Source organism: Pinus tabuliformis, chromosome 5_1 (assembly GCF_031772625.1).
Source record: "Pinus tabuliformis cultivar Carrire ecotype Pingquan chromosome 5_1, CPIR1, whole genome shotgun sequence".
Taxonomy (NCBI): Eukaryota; Viridiplantae; Streptophyta; class Pinopsida; order Pinales; family Pinaceae; genus Pinus; species Pinus tabuliformis.
In genome coordinates this window covers 777,945,766-777,969,302 of record NC_142305.1, presented here as the reverse complement: position 1 = coordinate 777,969,302, position 23,537 = coordinate 777,945,766, and the positions used below count along the sequence as shown (strand labels likewise).

General features: G+C 37.5%; 1 pseudogene; it reads left to right on the top strand.

Moving 5' to 3' along the window:
• The first annotated feature begins 10,820 nt into the window (after window positions 1-10,820).
• Window positions 10,821-11,802, top strand: LOC149167257 (shikimate O-hydroxycinnamoyltransferase pseudogene; annotated as a pseudogene).
• The last annotated feature ends 11,735 nt before the right edge of the window (window positions 11,803-23,537 follow it).

The window sequence follows — 23,537 nt, the reverse complement described above, 5'->3', positions numbered from 1 at the left end:
TCCAGTGATATGGCATCACACATCTCTCATGCAGATTCTCGTCCCAGTAACGGAACCATATATTGGCTTTGTGGGGCCTGACCCAGGTTCAACATTAGTTATCCAAACAAATCCCTACACTAGTGGCCCTTTCGGAATCAGCCCATAGAGTGCGGACCAAAGTCTGACCAAAAGCAATATGGGTAGATGTTGGAACCAAGTTTCGGCACCTTGAGATGGTCATGATGTCGGTTTATACCCTATGTTCCTACTTTCGTGCAAGTCACTAAGCTTTAGGGCTATGTGAGTCTACCCCTTTATTCTGCCCTTCATTACCTCTGTGAAGGTGTACTATTGACCTTCACACAGCCTTAACCCATGATCCAAGTACTTTCACACTGTTATGACAATGTATTGTATAGGTTCCCAAGGTATCTTACTTATCTTACTAAACAATCACAGTTAGCATCGTGTAAACTGATATTCTTACTTGCATTCAATTAACCAATATAATCACATATATTCGTGAATTGCATAAACATTCTAAATTAAACCCAAAACATAATATAACTAGATGTAGTAATAGGGAATGAATACACAGAGTTTTCATAATACTTCTCTTTATTGATATCTTCTGTTTAATACAGGCTCTATCCACCTTGTGCACAGAGCTGCAGGGGTCCACACACTCAGTGATAGACTTTCACCCTAGGCCTCTGCGCACTTAGCTGCAAAGCCTCTACCTACACTAAGGCCCAAAACACTTAAACTTCTCTACCAAGACCCCATAACTTGTCTACAAACTACCCAGAGCTTACTTACTTAACTCCTTTTCATACAATCCCATGGTCCACGGACCATGGTTGGATCTTTATAGTCGATTTTACACTTTACAAAATAAGGGTGGACAACCCTTTATGAAACTTGACGCCTTCACCCTCCGTGACCACAAAATTCACAGAATTTACAACTTTATTACAGAATTGTCCCAAAACATGGGCTTTTAGCCCCAAAACTGTCCATGGGGGAATCCTTTCCCAACACATTACCAAGAGGAACTTGCTACGCATTAATCATGCTTGGAATCAATAGGGAAACACCATTAATCCCAAAGGGCCTAATAACGAGTCCATACACTAAGTTATGATATCAATGAAGTCCCATAAAAACATATTGAATAAAAATTGAAACACAGAGTTCAGCCCTCGCGGGTCTAAGAATCAGGAACCTCTCTATCATGTTTCATCCCCCTATTTATATGAAGAAGGGGAGAGATTTGTATTACAACCAAAATATCTGAGCCTGAGCCCCTAGATGTCATGCTATAATAGATGTCTTAGCTCTATCAATCTTTTCTATCACCTTCCTAAGATTACAATAGGGATTGAATCCCTTTCTTGGAAAAATAAAAAAATAAATGCTCAGAGAAAGAAAGTCGAGAGAGGAAGGAGGAGGTGTCCCCTTCCTATTTTAGTTGAGGCCTTGGATGGAGCCACGTCCCTGGTTTTATCATGCTTCTATCCACTAGTTAGGTGGCTTGCTACTGCATCGACTTGCTTCTGTCAATTTTGCCTTAATTTCCTGAGTGATTTGTTTGATGGAGAAGTGATGGAGTGTTTCTAGGCAATGTTGCATTGTGCAGAGGAGTGAGACTCCATGCTAAGGCATTAAGTCTCTCTAGAGTCCTCCCATACTTTCATTTATGTACTGCCCCCCTGCTTCACTCAATACCAGAGCTACCAACCCATACGTCCTTTGAAACTGCTGCAAAACACTATCAGAGCACCATGACCTTGAGTCCTTAATGTTTAAAACAAATGAATAGGGTGGCACTTTTAATTTCCCATTTAGCCCCCTATGCTTTTAGCCCCTTTGTGATTTTTTCATCATACGACTGGGTTCTACGACCAGGGGCTTAACCCTTGGGTGCTAAGGCCTTCAGGCTCCTGTCTGGGGGGCTTCTTTCCTTTGTTATTATGAAATCCCACACTTCGGTGTGTTATTGTGTTTTCCTTGTGGTGCTTCCCTTTATCCTCGCGATCATCGATTTGTGGGATCGGGCCCACCAAAATATATCGCAATTGCAACAACGGAGCGAGGGGTACTCTTTACCTTTTCTTTTGGAGCAGGCTGACGATCTGGATGTGAGACCTTTATAGACCTTTCCATAATAGTTTATCACATCCGCGACCTTCTTCGTTATCAAAATCGTAGCAAGGGAGTTGTTCCACATATCGTAATCACTGGCTCCATCATTTTTATCATTTCCCCTTAACTGTTGTTATCATCGATCTATGGGGTGACATCATCACTACCACATGTCACCATGTGAGTGACAACACATGGCACCGAGAAATGGCCCCATATCACCCCTAAAAATGCTAAAACTAGGTGACACGTGTCCCCTGTATAACCACGTCACCCTCTGTACTGCCACGTCATTAATGACATCAACTTCCATTTCTGCTCTAAGGACCAATCAAGATCCACCACATGGCCCCCTGGAGGAGAGAGGAAAGGGTTTGCCTAGCCCTATTTTCACAAACATTTCCTTTGCAAATGATTTTTTGGCCTCCCTGATGATGCACCACTCTATCGCAAGATCGATGGTTTACAGGTCTCTTAAGTTTCGAAACCCCGTCGATCCACTGATCGTCGATATCGTGGGACTACGATATTGGTCGTCGGTGCCGAGAACCACTAAAAACCATAGTTTTGTGCCCCAAGTATCTTGTCGATGGCTGATATGCGATATATGATAGGCTCAGACCCACCAATTATTGATATGCAATATCGATGATCATCAGATCACTTCTTTTCATTCCACGAGTGTTCCTTGCCTGCTTGAACCTTCCAAAGCCAATATGAGATTGTAATGGACCTCCTAGGTCTCGATTGCGATTTCTTTTCGGACTTATCCATTTTTCTTAGTTTGTTGGGATTTTCAAAAGTAGACTTGAAAATTCCTTAACCTCTACTCTAGGAGCCCATTTTTGGACTTCCATATACTGTTAGAAATCTCTTTTTGAGTAGTAAGTAATGAAGAGGGACCGATTAAGCTCTGATACCTTCTGTGGCTCAGAATTTGGCATCAAACATCACTGCTATTTGGATTTTGAAGCAACTGATGATGTGTGAAGTAGTGAGTGACAACAAACTGCTCAGGAGGGGATTCTTTAGCAGATCTAGATGCACTGGTTGGGGCTTGAGATGTAACAATCAATTTCTCAAGTTGATAAACAAGTTGGCTCACATAATCGGAAACACACCCAATCACACCATCGGCATCTGAGCTTGGAACAAGTTTTTGAGGGTCAATGGAAGGCCTAGGGGTGTTAGGAATCACTTTATAAAGTGTTCCCAACTGTGAATAAATAATATCCAACTGTTGGGCAACTAAAATATCTTGTTCCTCGGTAATGGCTCGAAACATAGACACATCCTTGGAAATTTGAGGTTGGAGGTGTTATCACTCTAATAATTCTTTTGAAGTAAAAAGAAAGAAAAATGAAAGGTAGCCACTACCCGCTTTTGGAGATTAGGACCTAGCCTTCCTGATGTTCAAAGAGGGCTCTCTCTTTAAATTTTAACTTTGTTTTAGTTAAGATGTTTTTAGGCTAGTTATGATTCTTAAATGGTTTTTTATTTGTGTTTGAGATTGGGTGGTAGGATCTGCTTAGACAAATGGATAAATTGATGTCTTTTAGACCATTGGGCTATGGATTCAACTAATAAGGAAGAAAAACTGGATTAACTCACAAAAGGGGATGTTCCAAGGGCAAGATAGCAGAGAGTATTTCAGATATTTGAGACAGAGGGGTGAAAGGGTTTCACTCAGGGTGAGAGAGTAGTTAAGGGTTCTCAGACTCGGATAATGAATGAGGAAGGAATGGGTAATCAAGATCAAAGGGCAATTAAGAATCCTTTAGCCTAGATTATTCATGAAATCAATCTAAACCAAAGAGTAATTAATAATTCTTTAACTTAAAAATCTGAAGAAAACATTCAAATGCTTAACTATTAAGATAGAGTGTAATTAAACAAGTTCTGAAATATTATTCCAGTTATAACATTTAGATTGAGAAAAACATTTAAGATTATGAATAACTTTTAGAAAATAGACAATAACACATGAAAATACTTGTCTGAGATTTGCTTAACACATGAATCCTTTGAAAAGTCTAATCTTTATTTATCAATCTAGCTTGCTAGCTCATCAACTAATACAATAACCTTCTGGGTATCTTGATCAAAAAATTCTATAGAAATGTCTAATAGAATCCACCCTACATACTTTGAATTGTGAAGTATTTATACAAAATTTTATTACAAAATATCTCAAACTAATTTCAAATTTAATCTAGGAAAGAAAAATATCTTCTTGCAAGAAGATGGAGACAATTATTGAACTGTTTCATGTTGTCCCTTTTATTTTGGTACTACTAGCTTTGATATTTTTCCTTTTAATCTACTTTGTTTTTTTATCTTTCATGCTAGAAGCTTCATTTACTTTAGGCTTTCATCTGATACACTTTGACTCTGATGATATGTCTTCATCCTTTTACCATGTTTTTCTACTTTCACTATACATTAACCTTTTTACTACATATTTCTATAAACAATGTAAACTTTGAACATGTTTTAAAAATGGCAGTGAAAACGAAAATTTCGTGCAAAAATGACCTTGAAAACGAAAAAGTGTTGATACTAGAATGATGATTTTTTTTTAGGGTCAATTTTCAACATTTTTAAAAAATGCTAGTAAAACCGAATTTTTATGTGCAAAAAAGCAGTTGTTTATGAGGAAAAAAGCACACTAACATTTTTGGTAGAATAACATTTTTCTTTCCTAAGTATAAATTCAACATGTTTTCAACCATAACATGCTAGATACAAAAGAAATTGGAATTTTTTTGACGATAAAATTAAAAAACCATGACATTATGAACAAATTACATGACTAAATGAATCAAAACGTCATTATTTGTATATTGAATGAAACATACATTATATCTCTAATTTAATGTTGCATTGTAGATATTCTAAACAATAAAAATTATTATAATTAAGACATATAATCAATCAACATAAAAATGACTGATAACTTCTGATTTAACACCATATAGAAATCAAAAATTTTATTTCAAGATACGATGCAAACATCACTTATATAAACTATCTTAGACAACTATTCAAAATCACTCATATTTTCTTACACACCATCAGAATTCATATCTTCATATGAATGACTGGATGCCAACGAAGATGTTCCATATTCTTCTCTTTCATCAGCTAGTGTCCCATCTGAGTCCACATGCATGCACACAATTTCAGGTTTCAAAATTCTTCTAGATCTACGACTGGTTTCAGCAAACTCCCATATCAACATTATTCCTTTTGGTAACAACCTTTTTAGAATCTCTATCTTTATAGCCAAGCCAGACACCAAATTGGTGTATGAGACCCCCTTTTTTGTGGGACAAGAGACCCACCTCCATGCAACGATTTGATTATTGTCTACTAAGGCATACCTACTCTAACCCCTTCTGGTTTTTGAACCTGTGACCTCTTCGGAGGAAACACATGCTCTTAACCATTAGGCCTATTCATGCTCTAAGAAGGTGGATTTGATTAGCTAAAGATAGTAATCTAGAAACTCAGAATTATAGCTCACGATCACAATATATAACGCACATGTAACACACCTGTAAAATTACAAATTATGATAATATGTTTGAGAATAAAAGCATAATTATTTCCTTTTATGCATCTCCAATGGGAATGTAATTATGAACTAGAATCTAGCCTAGGTTTGGAGGTTGTGTTTTAAAAATTGATGCATTAATAAAGCCTATATGTGTAATCTTAAATGTATAAAATTGTATTTCATGTTATTTCAAAAAAAATGATTTGAACATTCATTTTGTTAGGTTTAAAGGTTACATAATTTAGCACAACATTTAATGTTGATTTCCAAGTTATTAATTGGTTTCAGTGTCCAAAAAAATTACATATTTGAATATTGATATAAACTATATTAACACTATCTATCTATCTATTTATATAACATAATATTATATTAGTTTAATTTAATGATATATATTTAACATCTTCCCGCATAACTTTTCCAAGAGTCATTGCTACTTTCATGTAACTTTGAAATATACTCTAAAATATCTATAGAAATCTTTTACTTTTAACAAAATCTCATATATATATATATTAAGGATATAATATATATATAAATATATATATATTCAAGGAATTATAGTCATAATCATGTAGAAAGTCATTATAATCATGGTATTAAGTCATCTATATACTAATTAATTATATAATATATATATATATATATATATATATATATATATATATATATATTATATATATATATATATATATATATATATATATATATATATATATATATATATATATATATAATAAATATCTAACAAGTTAGTTAATTCTAATGTCTGACGCAACCAACCCAATGTTTCTTGTTGCTAAGTTGTGGTGTAGAATCATCTCCTATTGCATATTGCTATCATAGAGGACAAAGTTAACCATGTCCTATTCCGAAACCTTTAAATGTTTTCCTAGATTCCATTAATAGTTCAATATATTGGTGAGTGGACTTTAACCATTTATGCGACTGGCAACTCTCGCATAGAATGGGACACATTATAGGAGTCACAAAGTGGTATACTACACAAATTCCATTAAGTCATGTTAGGATAAAAAGGTCTCCCCACTAACTCAAATTCAACATTTAATATTGATGACATGTTGGCCAGTGAGGATGTGTTTGTTGCCATTATTTTATTTAGGAAGGAAAAAAAATTAGTTACATCATGTGTAGAATCAATATATCGTTGGGGCGATCCTGAGAATCGCAGGGTGGCAGGGCGATTCTCAGAATCGCCCCACGTGACTATGAGGTTTAGCAATCCAGTTTGAGTGGGAGAAGGATGGAGGCTTTGGGGCTGACATGACTAAAAGTAAAGAAGGTGAGCATGTGGATTCTGCACAGAAATGCCTATAATAATCATTATTATAATGACAATGCTCACACGGCCCAACCTTACATGGATTCGTTTCATGTTTGCAATTCAAATATCGCATTTGTGGATCTATTTATATGAGTTAAAAATCCCCGAATGGTAGCTGTCCCTACTCCTGCACAAATGAAGTTGCTACATATCCATAAATTCATGATGACTAATTAGTAATAGTGCCAGGTGGCCGTTGATGGATGGTTGAATTGTTGTTCCCATTATTATGATGTTGATTTTCTCGGATCAGTTTTAGAAATTTTAGCGCTAGTGATGGTCATGGACACCTCTGTCATTTTTTTCCAGGTATTTTAGTTCCCCTTCTTGTTATTATTACCAGTTTGGTGTTTTTTCACTACGTCTTCACAGCTTCGAATCTATTAGCCTCTTAAACCTAGGCGCTTTTGGCTCTTAAATCGGGCTTCGTGGACTCAATATATCACTAGGGGCAATTCTGAGAATCGCAGGGTGGAGGGCCCCATGTGACTATGAGGTTTAGAAATCCAGTTCGAGTGGGAGAAGGATGGAGGCTTTGGGGCTGACATGACTAAAAGTAAAGAAGGTGAGCATGCAGATTCTGCGTAGAAATGCCTACAATAATTATTATTAGAATGACGATGCTCACACGGCCCAACGTTGCATGGATTTGTTTCATGTCTGCAACTAAAATATCGCTTTTGTGGCTTTATTCGTATGAGTTATCAATCCTTGAATTGTAGTTGTCCCTGCTCCTACAAAAATCAAGTTGCTACATATCCATAAATTTACGATGACCAAATAGTAATAGTGCCAGGCTGCCGTTGATGGATGGTTCAATCGTTGTTCCCATTATTATGATGTTGAATTTCCCAGACTAGTTTCAGAAATTCCAGTGCTAGTGATGGTCATGGACACCTCTGGCATTTTTTTTCCAAGTATTTTAGTTCCCCTTCTTGTTATTATTACCAGTCTGGTGTTTTTTCACTGCATCTTTGAAGCTTCGAATCTGTTGGCCTCTCAAACCCAAGCGCTTCTAGCTCTTAAATCATGCTTCATGGACTTAATATATCGTTGGGGGAGATTCTGAGAATCGCGGGGTGGCAGGGTGATTCTCAAAATCGCCCCATGTGACTATGAGGTTTAGCATTCTAGTTTGAGTGGGAGAAGGATGGAGACTTTGGGGCTGACATGACTAAAACTAAATAAGGTGAGCATGCAGATTCTGCGTAGAAATGCCTATAATAATAATGCCTTCCCACGACGCATTGTAACTCACCAATGCCATGCCTCGAGCTCTGCACTAAATGGGTCAAGCACAATGAACATATGAAACGAAACAAGCTACATGGTACAATTGAGATTTTTGGAGTTTATAACCATAAACAATTCCGACAATAATCCAAATGTCCATCAATATAAACAGTGACATAGATGGTGGGATCGAACATCCCTGTCAACAGGTCAACGACTCTACAATAGGAATAAGGGTTGCTGATTCCACGTGAGAAGAGTTTTGACATGTGAGCCATCATTTAATAGCACTTTATCTTGGAATTTCTAATTCGTTTCAACTACAGGCAAAGGAGAATAATTCATGGAAATTGTAACAAGTTCAGACAGGTTAGTGGTAGTTGACAGGCGCATCGAAAATTTCACTGCTGCCAAGTGGTATTGAATTATTTCCCACTAAACCTGCTATAATATGTGCTAATTGATAGGAGCCTTAAGGATTTCAATGCTAGGAAAAGTCATGGAATTTGGATCCCTTTTGTCTTCTATGTTACAACATACCTAAATCAGTGAAGGGAAGTAAAATTATCAGGACTGAGCAAGGGGACTATCGAAGCTACAATGAGGTCAGTTTTAGTCTCAGAAGGAAATGCATGCATGATGATTATCCCTTAATATTTTCATTATTTCTCAATGGAAATATAATAACCCATGATTAAAGCTTCTTTGGTTTAATCAATCGTTCACGATATTGAAACTTTCAAAGACCCACAAGAAAATTATTTTCTACAATTGTTTATTTATCAATATACTGTCTGACCTTTTTTGTGTTTCACGCATAAGGGAAACGTACTGGGAATAGAAGGAGTCACACACGAAGTGTTAAGAGCCCCATCAACCTTTCTGTAGAGCACTTGGCTTCTCTGGAGGCAACCATGGTTACCTGTATGTATTTTCTCTGTCAACAATCCTAGTTCCAATGTTTCATTTCTGAAAGCCATTAAAGTCGAAATAGTTTATATCTCAATCCCCATTCTAAACTGTAGGGGAGCTAGATTAAAACGCGGATGAAACTAGTATTGACACCAACATTGAAACCATTTTTGAAATGGTATGCATATTCTTGGTCTCTACATTTCCTGGGTTTTATTTTATTTAGATAATGTATTTAAAAATTCCATTGTGGCAGGTAATAATCATGGCAGATTCTGCGCAAAAATGCCTATAATAATCATTACTAGAATGATGATGCTCACACGACCCAACGTTGCATGGATTCGTTTCATATCTACAATTCAAATATCGCTTTTGTGGCTCTATTTATATGAGTTAACAATCCTTGAATGGTAGTTGTCCCTGCTATTAGAGTCGGTCTTGTCATCCCTCCGTCAGAGATCATTTCTCTTATTGCATTTCATTTTAGGTGTCTCGTTCAACTCATTCATCTGCATTCCGTTAGGGGCATGCCATTGTCTGACGGAAGGGCTTTGTTTTCTTGTTTCCCTCATGTTTATGCCTGCCGGGTTGGTCGAAATTTATCAAAGTTCATCAAAGTTGATTTCAGCCATTTACAATCATAGAAGATATTTTGGTCAAAAGGAGTCTTTTCATCTTCGAGGTATAGGGTTTGGTTTTCAGAATGTCAAATAATGCCCGCAGGCCATGAGGATGTCTTCAATAAATCTTCATTTCAAGATTTTTATCATCAATAATGCTCGAAAACGATTCTTCTTCAAAACTCTGTTTTGAAGAAGAAATCATCAAAATTGTTTTTTGTAATAAATATGTGATTTTTCAAAGTTTTTAGCCACGAAAAGTTTCAGGCACCGCCCCGATCCTTTGTCGAAGTTCCATCCATCCATTCCCTGCAAAAGAATAGACAGAAATGACATCATCAGCTCAAAAATCAAAGCAAACAATGAAGTGTCAAAGGTTTCAAAGCACTACAACATTGGATTTTTTCAAAACAAGAACCAAATGTCATGGGTACAAATATGAATTTTTATGATCCAACAATCCATTTGCACCAAGAGACATCAAAGAAGCTTAGGTGAATTGTGAAGAAGCTGAAACTATGAATTTAAAGCTGAGACTGTGTGTTTGGAACATGCGCGGCGCATTGGGAGAAGGCGCGACACATTGGGAGGTCGCGGCGCATAGGGCCTCCTGCCACTGTGTATTTTCCAACAATCGCAACGCATATAGTGAGCGCAGCGCATTGGGCTCGTGCGCGGTGCATAGGGCGGACAATGAAAATTTTTATCGTTGCTCTGTAAAAACTCAAATCACTCAGGTCTTCTCCAGATTACATGTTCCTGGTTTGCAAAAGGATAGTAAGTGTAAATCTGTGGAGCACAATGGCATTTTGGAACCTGATTCATCGTTGGATGCCATGCAGTCAGTTGTATCATTTCAGCAAACAAACCCTTTAAGTGCTGCTGCATCACTATCCGTTCAAAATTTCAAACAAACGAGTGAGGCAGATTTGGAGGATGATAGCACTAAAGGCACAACTCGAAGAAACAAAGTTAGCCGCCCGTAGCCTGCAAAAAATCTTATAACAGTGAAGATTCACAAATGGTGCATCCCGCTGCACCGACTCCACAGATGGATCTTTGGAACTCAAATATAGACCTTGTGGTTCCAAGAATCCATATTGCCAGTGTGTATTTCTATAGGCCCACTGGCAGCCCCGATTTATTTTCAATGAGCGTTCTGAGGGATGCGCTTAGTAAACTACTGGTGCCATTTTATCCCATGGTAGTGAGACTTAAAAGAGACCCAGATGGATGTATCTAGATCAACTGTAACGATGAGGGTGTCCTACTTGTTGAAGCTATAACAGATCCTGTCATTGATGATTTCGGGGATTTTGCGCTGACCATGGAGCTCAAACAACTCATTCCTAAAGTCAATTGCTCAGAAGACATTTCTTCCTATCCTCTTCTCATAACCTTTTTCAAATGTGGAGGGGTGTCATTAAGTGTGGGGATGCAGCACCATGTGGCTGATGGTTATGTACGTATACACTTCATCAATACCTAGTCTGATGTAGCCCGTGGGCTAGAAATTACTCTGCCACCCTTCATCGACAGAACTCTTTTACGAGCCAGAAATCCTCCAACCCCAAAGTTTCAGCATATAGAGTACCAACAACCTCCACCATTGAAGGACACGAGTGGAATAATGAATGGTGAAACCATCAGCCATATCAATTGCTATTTTTAAACTCACAAAAGAAAAATTGGAGATCCTCAAGGGCAAAGCCAGAGAGAATGGAAATAATATAGCATACAGCAGCTATGAAATGCTCTCAGGACACATTTGGAGATATGCCTGTAAAGCTAGAAATCTGGATGCTAATTATAAAAAATTGGTTTTTTATTCAAACGGCAAAGGGAAGGTGAAAAGTCGAAGACCGAAAGCCAAAATTAAAATTAATAATATCTACCACAGCAGAGAGACAGGAACGGATTTCCTATTTTTGTCTTCAGTTACGACTCAGAAGGTCTACGCTACAGGTTCTGCCTACTCATTGGTCATCAACAGATTCGAGTAGAAAACATAATGCTGCTCCTTTTATAGATGGTTGGATTTTCATCTTTTGTTAATAATGATTAAACAATCCCCTATTTTTGGTCGATCTATTTTCTCATAGTGGAGTTTATTTATTGTATTGAAAATCATTTGTAAAGGGCTGAATTCTGGGAAAGGCGTGGAAGAAAACTCTGCACTTCACTGTACAGTTTGGCCAAGAAATTAATAAAATGGTGCAGCTCTGATTCATGAGATTCATGTGGTATGAGTTTAGTATATGTTTCGTCTTTCTGTTTCATATGTGTCTTGTTATGTTTTACAGTTCATTCATAATCATTTCCAGTTGAATGTTTTTAAGTAAGAAAGGTAGAATCCAGTTTATTTCTCTACCTTGGAAAAACATTCATGTTGGGTCCCTATAATACTAGTGATTACCGCATTACTATTGTAGTTATACCCCTTATTTATATTGTTGTGCCCCTATTACCCCCATATTGTTATTTATGTGCCCCATAGAATCCATCTATTTTATTTTTGTGGCTTTATATTATTATTGTTAGGTCGGCTGGATTATATTGTGACTCCTTAGACTCCTATATATAGAAAGGAGGCTTTGTCATTTGAATCATCCAAGAATTGTTCATTTATGTAATGTAAAGGAGGTTGCCCCCTCGAAGAGGCTGAATTCTAAGGCGTTGATCTATCCTTTCTATCTTCTCTTGAGCTGGTTTCATAACATTTGGTATCAGAGCGATTTCTTCTCAAATGGGTTTTTTTTTGTGACTTCTAAAACGTCACAGAAAAAAAGTTATAGTGAAAATGCCACGATGACCTATTTGGAGCAACGAAACCCTAGAATCCAAAGCTCTGAGCGAAAGAGTGTCATCATGGTGGTAGTTGATAGACTTACCAAGTATGCACACTTTTGTGTATTATCACATCCATTTAAAGCCAGTACAATTTATACTGCATTTATGGAAACAGTTCAAAAGCTACATGGAAACCCAAAGATTATTGTAATTGACAGAGATCCCATTTTCACTGGAAATTTTTGGACAGAATTATTTTCTTGTCTTGGTACTCAGTTAGCTCATAGGTCATCTTATCATCCTCAATCTGATGGGTAAACTGAGATAGTAAACAAATGTTTGGAAGGATATCTTCGTTGCTTTGTATCTGATAAACAGACACAATGGGTCAAATGGTTGCCTCTAGCTGAATGGTGGTATAACACTTTCTTTCATAGAAAAACAAAAATGACCCCATTTATGGCACTTTATGGGTATCAACCACCATCCATCACATCATATTCAAGAGAAAATTCTAAGGTTCAGGTAGTGGAACATCACATCGAACATCAACAACAAGTCCTCCAACTCTTAAAGGATAACCTCATGTTGGCACAAAATAGAATGAAACAACAGGCATATCAACATCGCAATGAAAGAAGTTTTGATGTAGGTGATTGGGTATTCCTACGGCTACAACCATATAAGCAAATTTCCCTAAAGCAAGCTAAGAAGGATAATAAATTATCACCAAAGTATTATGGTTCGTACAAGGTGTTGCAAAAGATTGGTACTATGGCATACAAATTGGAGCTTCCTGCAGCTTCTCGATTGCACCCAGTTTTCCATGTTTCATGTTTAAAGAAGGTTATAGGCAACAAGCTCCCAATTCAAACAATATTGCCAGAACTTGACGAGGAAGGAAAAATTATATTGGAACCGGAAGCAGTCACAGAAATAAGAACTCGACATCTATGAAATCGATCAATTTCAGAGTATCTTATCAAGTGGAAGAACTTATCCACTGAAGATTCCACATGGGAGGATGAGAATTTTATGCAGAAGTATCCAGAACTACTCAAGCGTTGAGGACAACACTTTTTTTAAGGAGAGGGGCATGTTGGGTCCCTATTGCTTATTTTTACTGAGTTTGACCCGGAGAGAGCCCTCTCCTGTCCTCGTAGGGCTAGCTACGAGGCTGAGCGTGGTTTGTGGTTATCCTGAATTTTTCCTTCCTTCAGCCTAAGGCAGATTTAGGCTCTAACACCTACTCCTGCACAAATGAAGTTGCTACGTATCCATAAATTCATGACAACCAAATAGTAACAGTGCTAGGCCGCTGTTCATGGATGGTTGAATCATTGTTCCCATTATTACGACGTTGATTTTCCTAGACCAGTTTCATAAATTTTAGCTCTAGTGATGGTCATGGACACCTCTAGCATTTTTTTTCCAAGTATTTTAGTTCCCCTTCTTGTTATTATTACCATTCTGGTGTTTTTTCACTACGTCTTCACAGCTTCAAATCCATTGGCCTCTCAAACCCAGGCACTTCTGGCTCTTAAATCGAGCTTTGTGGACTCAATATATCGATAGCGGTGATTCTGAGAATCGCGGGGTGGTGGGGTGATTCTCAGAATCGTCCCATGTGCCCACGCCTACCCAAAGTTGAAAATTCGCTCATCCCATGGTTTTCTAAAACCTATAAAACAATTGAAGTTAATAACCGAAGGATAATATAGGGATCCTTTAAAATGTTCCAGAAATTATAGACCAAATTATGATCTGAAAATATCCCTCATCGTTGCACTTGGTAATGGTGTCAATTTTCCTGGATTGCATGTAGGCGTCGGCACATGGGGTGATTCTGAGAATCACCCCACCACCCCATGATTCTTAGAATCGCCCCAGCAATATATTGATTCTACACATGATGTAACTAAGTTTTTGTTTCCTTCCTAAATAAAATAATGGCAACAAACACATCCTCACTCGTCAAAATGTCATCAATATTAAATGTTGAATTTGAGTTAGTGGGGAGACCTTTTAATCCTAATGTGACTTAGTGGAATTTGTGTAGTATACCCTTTTGTGACTCCTACAATGTGTCCTATTCTATGCGAGAGTTTCCAGTCACATAAATGGTTAAAGTCCACTCACCAATATATTGAACTATTAATGGAATCTAGGAAAACGTTTAAAGGTTTCGGAACAGGACATGGTTAACTTTGTCCTCGATGGTAGCAATATGCAATAGGAGATGATTCTACACCACAACTTAGCAACAAGAAACATTGGATTGGTTGTGTCAAACATTACAATTAACTAACTTGTTAGATATATATATATATATACCATGATTGTAATGAATTTGTGCATTTATGATTAAGAGTTCCTTGAGAATATATATATGAGATTTTGTGAAAAGTAAAAGATTTCTATAGATATTTTAGAGTATATTTCAAAGTTATATGATGGTAGCAATGACTCTTGGAAACGTTATGTGGGAAGATGTTAAATATATATCACTAAATTAATTTAATTTAATATTACGTTATATAGATAGATAGATAGTGTTAATATAGTTTATAATTAAAATATGTAATTTTTTTGGAAACAGAAACAAATTAATAATTTGGAAATCAACATTAAATTTTGTGCTAAATTATGTAACCTTTAAACCTAACCAAATGAACATTCCAATCAATTTTTTTTGAAATAGAATAAAATACAATTTTATACATTTAAGATTACACATATAGGCTTTATTAATGCATCAATTTTTAAAACACAACCTCCAAACCTAGGCTAGATTCTAGTTCATAATTACATTCCCATTGGAGATGCATAAAAGGAAATAGTTATGCTTGTATTCTCAAACATATTATCATAATTTGTAATCTTACAAGTGTGTTACATGTGTGTTATATATTGTGATCGTGAGTTATAATTGTGAGTTTCTAGATTACTATCTTTAGATAATCAAATCCACTTTCTTAGAGCATAAATAGGCCTAATGGTTAAGAACATGTGTTTCCTCCTAAGAGGTCACAGGTTCAAAAACCAGAAGGGGTTAGAGTAGGTATGCCCTCATAGACATAATAATCAAATCGTTGGTGGGTCTCTTGTCCCATAAACAAGGGGGTCTCGTACACCAATTTGGTGTCTGGCTTGGCTATGATCTTAAACTTGGATAATAATAATAATTAGGATATAGATTGTTAGAAATGCATAATTTACAAGGGTGAAAGCATGGATCTGGGTTACACTTTTTGGCAAGAGATGGCACGTTTGGTTGGAAAAAAAATATTGCTGGATTGAGCCCTTTTTAAGCACTCGATCGAGCCGTTTGAGCACTTAAACAATGTAACCCAGTGTTATTTAGGAGCTTGATTTAGCCATGTCTTTGTGGCAGTTGTTGAGCGATAAAGAGGACTCTTTTTAACTCCTATTTATCCTACATTAATTATCAATCCAGGTACAATTTTTTATTTCAAGAGTGTACTCAATCTGAGGTGGGAAATTTATTACAAGAGTAATGTTTTGCAGTACAATGTTAAAATACAAAAGCAAATCGATGCTGGAAATAAATCTAATTGCAATTACAAGAAACTTAATGCTCTGAAACTAAATCATTCACTCAGAAAACTACAACAATCATCAGTCTAGGATGCAGTAGTACTAACAAGATCCTCAATGTGAGAACTTAGATAGTAATTGCCAACGTCCTCTACAATTGTTGATCTTACACTCCACACTAAGGTAACTGATTAGAAATGAGAATTGAATTAACTCAATAATGCTGCTAATGAAAATGGAATAAATACACTCACTGCAATAATGCTTAAAAGCATAACCAAATACTTGTAGGAAAGAAATGAACAGCAAAACTATTTGAATAGAAATGGACAGAAAAGTTATCTTTAATCGAAATGAACAGCAAAGCTATCTTAGTCAAAATGAACAGCAAAGCTATTTTAATGGAAATGAACTGCGAGGCTTTATAGCTGAAATGAATAACAAAGGATAATAATATTGTTATGATGGAAAGGAACATCAATGTGATTCAATCACAACTTATGCAATAAAATGATTCCATAAAATGTTAGAACAGTAAACTGTAAAAACAAGAAACTATAAAGAAATGCAATTCAAAGAAATGAAAAGTAAATCAAACCATCACACAACTGGAATTGTAAAGTAATGGTACAAATGGCAAGTGGATCCACCAGGGTGAGGCCCTTAGCCACTAGTCAAGCACCACCGGACTAATTCAGTAGGAAGGAATGGAATAGCAACCGACTTACATATTGATCATGTCAAAATGTTTACAAACAATCGTACTCTGTTTTGATTAACGAGAGTCGGTGATCAAAGTAGCAATACAACAGTAAGTTCCACCAAATGATAATGCATGCCCCTAGTTTCTACAAGCACTATCCTTTTATAATAGCGAGGTGGACAAAACAAGAATATAGATGAGTTTTGAAGTAGCAATCCCTCGGGATCAAAGGATCCTGAGGGATTCGCTCTATCTTTTATCTCCAGTTATATTTTCGTCTTCTTGCACTGATGCCACACTTTCCCTTTCTTTTCCTTGACTGTGCACTCCGATCTCGATCTTCTTGTCTGGATATGGCTTCCTGGTGAAGGGACAACAATTACTTCTGCTTTGTCTTTTCCTCCCGAATGGTGGCTTTCCATTTCTTCTATTTTCTGTATAGAAGAAAAGACAATAATTCATTAATTTGTAACAATCACAAATCTCCTTAATTCTACTATAATTCTTTGATATATTACCATCTTAGAATATAAAGGAGTTATGATTAAAGAAAAAGATAAAGAAATAAATGGCAAATTCATACCTTTTCAATGGCTCAACACACCCCCCTACTTACCCTTTTTCATGCCCTCATGAAAAACAAGTAATTTACATGCAAAGCAATTAGAGATTAGGCTGGAGAGGGATTTTCATGAAGTGGTCTAAAACCATGATTTGCAGCTAAAAATTCAAAAATACGCCCTGTCTGCCCTTCAGGTAATTCATACATGGCCTTGAACCCTTTTGCAGGATACCAGATAATAGGGCTTCGAAACCTACAACCAATCCAATACAGTCCTTCCCTCAAGATGAGGTTATTATATGTGATCAGGCGGTCGGCAGCTAACTTAAAATTTTTGTAATTTAATGGATCTCTATCCTGGTTATTCTGATTGGAAGTCTTCCATTAGATTTTAGCTGCTGCTACGGCATGGTCTTTGATAGACAGGAAATATTATACCCCTTGTTGGACAATTGCTTTGTGGATGGGTCCCAATGTCTGGATCACACCCTCCTTTTTCATTATGCTTATATGCTTAGTCCACAGTTGTAATGGGTTTTTCGGTTCACCCCTAACCTAAAGGTCTAACCGTGTTCTTGTCTCTGAAAAGTGTTATGTTCCTTGAGCCACTTTAACTGATTAACAACAAATAAAATGAATTCTTGAAACTGGACATCTCCCACAAAAGGACTGGGATTCTTCTCCATTTCCTCTTCCAAGATAAAATTATGCAAATAAAATTCACAAAGTAATTGCTGAAGTTTTACTCCATAATGTTTACAGCAATTTATAAAATCATCAACAATTTTTAATTCTATAGGTTTCCCTGCCTTAATAGCTTTAATTTTTAGCAACAAATATATTTCTAATAAAAACAAAGCATAATTTTTTGCAGGGGCCCAACATGTTAGGACATCTGTATATAGAGAATAGAGAATATCCATTTGACTCTTGACTGTTTTAGTCTATTCCTTACCTCTTAAACGTTTTCTTTTGCCTTCCAACATTTATCGAAGGCTTCTTCCTCTACTGCATTGATTCCATTAATTGCTGCTTTAACTCTTGGTATTTATTCTTAGGAACAGTCTCTTCTTTTAGCTTTGGTATAGTCTGTTGAGCCTGTGCTAGATCCTTTTGGAGTTTTACTACACGAGGGTCGTTATCCAACAACAAACTTTTGGGTTGAAGAAATACCTGCGCTTTCTTATTATTATGTCCAGTCCCTACAGTATGTGTCTCTTTATCATGAAATGCGAGGTTTTCCGTACAACTGGAGGTTAGTGCCTCAATCTGAACATCTTTATTGCAAACTTGTGTATTTTCTATTTGGGCAACTACGTTTGTGACAACTGTGTGTTGTTCCTTACTATCTTGAATGAATATGGGCTCAGTTTGAGTCTTCGTGGCCTTTGTATTATGGGGTTCAATTTGGATGGTTGCATCCCTTATTTTCAGGGTTCTTTTAGAGATTTCCCCCTTTTCAGGACCCTTATCTTCTGTCTGAGTTGTTTTACTAAATTTAGCATCTTTTGTTGTTCCTTCCACAACTTTCTAATTCTATTCGTCTTCTTCCTTTTCTTCTTGGGAAGAACAACTGTTTCCTTTTCTGGACTTGGCTATTCAGCTTGGTTTTGTTCTTTCAGGACTGTGCCCTTGCCTTGGCTTACCTCCATATTCTCTATTCGAAACACATCTTCAATGTTCATGTTATCCTGACTAGATTCCTTAGGGGAGATAACCCTATTTTGCTCTGCCACTTCCTGGGAGGCTTCTACTTCTGTTTCTTCCTCCTCATGCATTTTCTCAGATGTGTCCTTATTGTTGGTAGAGTGTTCCTACGATTGCTATGCCTCAATATTAAGGTTGAGTGGGCTCTAGGGTTGAATATACTCACCCATATTGGCCAAAATGTGTGCCAATTCATCCTCCTTCAATAGGTTCTATGGTGGAATTACACTGGAGGTTACGGGAAGTTCCGCTTCCTCCCCTTCTTCTTCACCGGTGTGCTCATTTTCTTCCTCTTCCTAGTTTTCTCCTTCTTCGAGTTGCGGGGGTTGATCATCTCCAGAACTATGTAATTCTAAGGGTTGGCTACTGCTACCCTAGAGACTCTCAAACATTTCCCTGCCTCTTCTTAATATGGAGGACTATCTGCATTTTTGAGGTCTAAATGTTGTGCTGGTGGTTCTTTTTCATTTCAGAGAAGGTACGACCATTCCCCCATCTATTGAAAATACCAATTCTTCCCAACTAGTCTGCTGCCGAGCAAGACTATAACTAACTATTAATCGAATTAAACAATGGTGGCTTAATACCGTTCCTATATGACGGGATTTCCTTATGCTCCGAGCAGCGTCATGTAGTAAAAAATTTAAACATGTAGGTAAATTTATAGCACATCTCTATTTTAGTACTGATAACAATTTGAGGTGGTGTGTTCTTACCACATCCTTTCTCCCATCGCAAGTGATGTAGCTCTGCACTACCCTAGCTAGCTTTTTCCATGGTTATCCCAGAATTCCGGGTTGTACTCCTTTTCCTTTGACAGTTAGGTTTTGTCCCTCATCCCGAAAGATAGCCATAGCATCTTGAATTCTTACTTTCTTATGTTTCCATATGGGACCAACTGCTGGTAGTCCAGATACTTCTGTAATTACTGCATCCGTTACTATTATTTGATTTCCTCTTACTATGGAATGGTCCTCCTGCAAATCTTGGAAAAATTCGATGGCCATAGTTTCATGGGGTTGTTGTAATCGTGTAAGGTGTTAGTGCCTAAATCTACCTCAGGCTGAGAAAGGTAGGATCTAGGACAACATCAAACCACGCTTAACCTGGTAGGTAACCCTACCAAGTCGGGAGAGGGCTCTCTCCTGGTCAATCTCAGCAATATATGATCGATGAGGGCTTGAGATGACTAATATGCTGACTAATTTTAGGCTAGGTATGTCTGTAAATGAGTTTGATTGATTTTGATAAGGTTTTTTTGGCTCAGATGGAAAGGCAGATTTTGGGTGCAGGGAAGGAGGCTCAGTTTTGTAGATATCTCAATGGGGTAAGGTAGGCAACTGATTTGGCACTTCAAATCGAATGAGATGGAGAGATTAGACAGGTGATGAGTTGAAGAGGGAAAGAAAACTCAGGGATCCTCTTCAAATAGCTGAAAACATTTAAAGCTAAAGCAAGCCCTAGGTAGAACACTACAATTTCAATGGATTCTATCTTTTCCCTTGTTTGTTTTAGTTAAGAAGAAAGAAAGATAGATAATGGCATACATAACACATAAATAAATTCACAATTACATAAGAAATCACTATACCAAAACAAAATGCCACATGAATCCCAAAGAATGTTGCAAACCCTGGTCTCAATTCCTTAGCCAAAATGCTGATATGAGTATTCAATGAAGCTCCTTGCTTTCTCAAAAGTCCAACCATGATAATGACTGAAAGATCACAAGATATAGACAAAACATAACTCATCCTAGCCTCTAGGGGTCGAGCTCACAAGTTTAGGATCTATTCTAACTAATTCTAAACTGAGAACTAGAAATTAGGCAATGGAACAGCTTGCCTCTATAAACTAGGGAACTGATTCATTCCGTTTCAAACAACTTTTTGATAGATGAATCTACCTCCATAAGTGAAAATTTGACATAATTACATCAAGATCCATAATTTTACATTAAATTACATCATAAGTTTGGCATTGAGAAGGGAAAAAAGTCAAACTGTCAAAAGCTAGGCAAAAAACAGAGCATTCTTGGTCAAACTGAGCCAAATTTACCCAACACGCCGCACTGATTTCCCTATGCATAGCACCTGTTTTCACCCACTTTTGGAGGCCTTATCGGTGTCCAAGTTTGCTACAAGTGTGCTTTTTGGAAAGATCTACCTATCTACTTTCCAACCGAAGTGGAATATTTGAATTTGGCCTCCATTTGTCCCTTCAAAATTGAATTCTCCCAAAACTGCTTCTTGTGTGTCAAAATAGGGGCAGTGAGGTCATTTTTGAGTTTTTTTGGCCTTTTTGAGGGCTCAAAACCTATCAAAATTTCTTGGCCACTGGTAGGAAAGCATATTTTTCCATGCCAAATCCAAAAATTCTGAGTTTTTGTCATTTGGAGGCTCCCATCAAAAGCGAGTGCCAAGTGGCACGGCGCATAGGGCAGAAAATTCTATTTTTTGAGCCAAAAATTCCAAAAATGCAAAAAGTGCCCCAAATTTTTGAAATTTGGGTTGAGTCTTCTTCATCAAGTACTATGTTGGGCCAAGGAAGCCTCAGCCAATATCTGAAGTCTATCTTGCTCCTTTCTCCTCCTCGATGCCCTCTTCAACTTTGCCTTCAAGCTCCTGATTCTTGCCTTGCAAACTTTATTTCTCGCCATGTAATGATAAGCCATATGCCTCAACAATGTCTTCTCTCTATTGGCTTTCTCTAACAACCTCTATAAGTGGATATTAGCTCTTTCAAGTCAAGATTCCCGATTGGCATTGATCTCTTTCTCAAGTGATGTGAGCTTCACCATCCTCCTTTTAGCAGCTTGGTGGTTTTCCCGGATGTTTTGCAACTCCATAATTGCTTGTTGATCCTCAAGCTTCTTATTTATTTGCTCCAGGTACTTTATTATCCACTCAACTCTTTCCAAGTTGAGGGAAAAAGCATTGATGTCTGCCTGTTGCTCTTGGATGATTTCTTTGAGATTTGAGCTTTGTGGGCCCACATCAGTATCATCACCCTCAATGAGAATGAACTCAGTCTCCTGCTCACTTGATGGTCCCTCATCCTGTAATGGCCTCTTGCCCTTGTCTTGAACCTATTGTGCTGATGAAGGAATCGAGACCCCTTCCAACCCGGGTGGAGATAATACTTGCTTTGCTGCTACAAACAACCGTCTAATGCCCTTTTGATAGCTGATAAACACCAGCATACTAGCGGTCTGTGTCTCATGCCCTCATGCTGATGTGAAGGTCCACCTATCTCATGAAAAGTTTCTGGAGATCCTGGAGGAGCTGTGAAGAACTCACAAGAAATGAACTCCTCCCAAGTGATGCCCTGCAAACCTATCTGATGCATGACCACAATCTTAATGAGAGAAAAATGATATATACTATTGAACTGCTACTGGGGACTCTTTTGTTGTACTAGGGTGGTCATCTTCTCAATGTTTCGACACATGAAGTAGGGGAGATTCATCATCCTCACCCTGGTAAAGTTCATCAACAGTCTGATATGGTAGGCATATAGTCAAGAAAACCAGCCCTCACAGCTGAAATATTTCATTATCAATTTCATCAAAGGAGCATTTGAATCTTTTAGGTACCGAAAGGGAAAAAATCTACTGAGTTGTCTCGAATAACTAGGCTCGATGTATGGTTCATAGTGTTACCTTTCAATTGTCTGCCTCTTATTCCATTGCTCTCCAATATTAGGAATGTTGGTTCCCATAGAAATAGACTCTAGTGTTAAAGTGAATGTTACACCAGCTAGAGTGGCTTGACCATTATGTAAATGAAGCACAAACAACTGGGCCAACTCATGGTGATACTGGACTCTAGCAACCATCTCATAGAACCCATAGTAGGACTGATTTTGAAAGCATGTGATGGCGAGAGGGCAGGCCTGTAGCTCAGTAAGGGTAGTAGGTTCCTCTCGTATATGTTTGCCACCCTTATGAGGCCTCTTTGGTGCATGTACCTCTGTAGGAGAGTCATTGTGTGTCTCTTCCGCATGATCATATGAAGGATCGGACTCCATGCTTGCTAGTGGGTGTGTTTTCTTGATGAGTAGTAGGAAATTTATGTTGTTTTCAATTTTCTGCCACCAAGGGAAAAGTATATGAGGGACTATGGAGGGAGAGAGTATGAGGGATTTTGGGACAGTTGGGAGAGGGTTTTGTTAGGGAAATAGGGGATTAGGGAGTGATATGTAAGCTTTAGGGACAACACTTAGGGTTTGTGGATTTGTAGTTAGGATTTGGGAAAATGGGGATTGGGGATAGGGATGACTGAAAATGGGAGTTGGGGAATGGGAGAATAAGCTGAAAAAATGAATGAAGGAGTGAAAAAGTGAGGGGGTGGTAGAATAAACTTGGCAGAAAAATGATAAGCACAAACCCTAAGCAATATTTTTTGAGAAATGGCAAG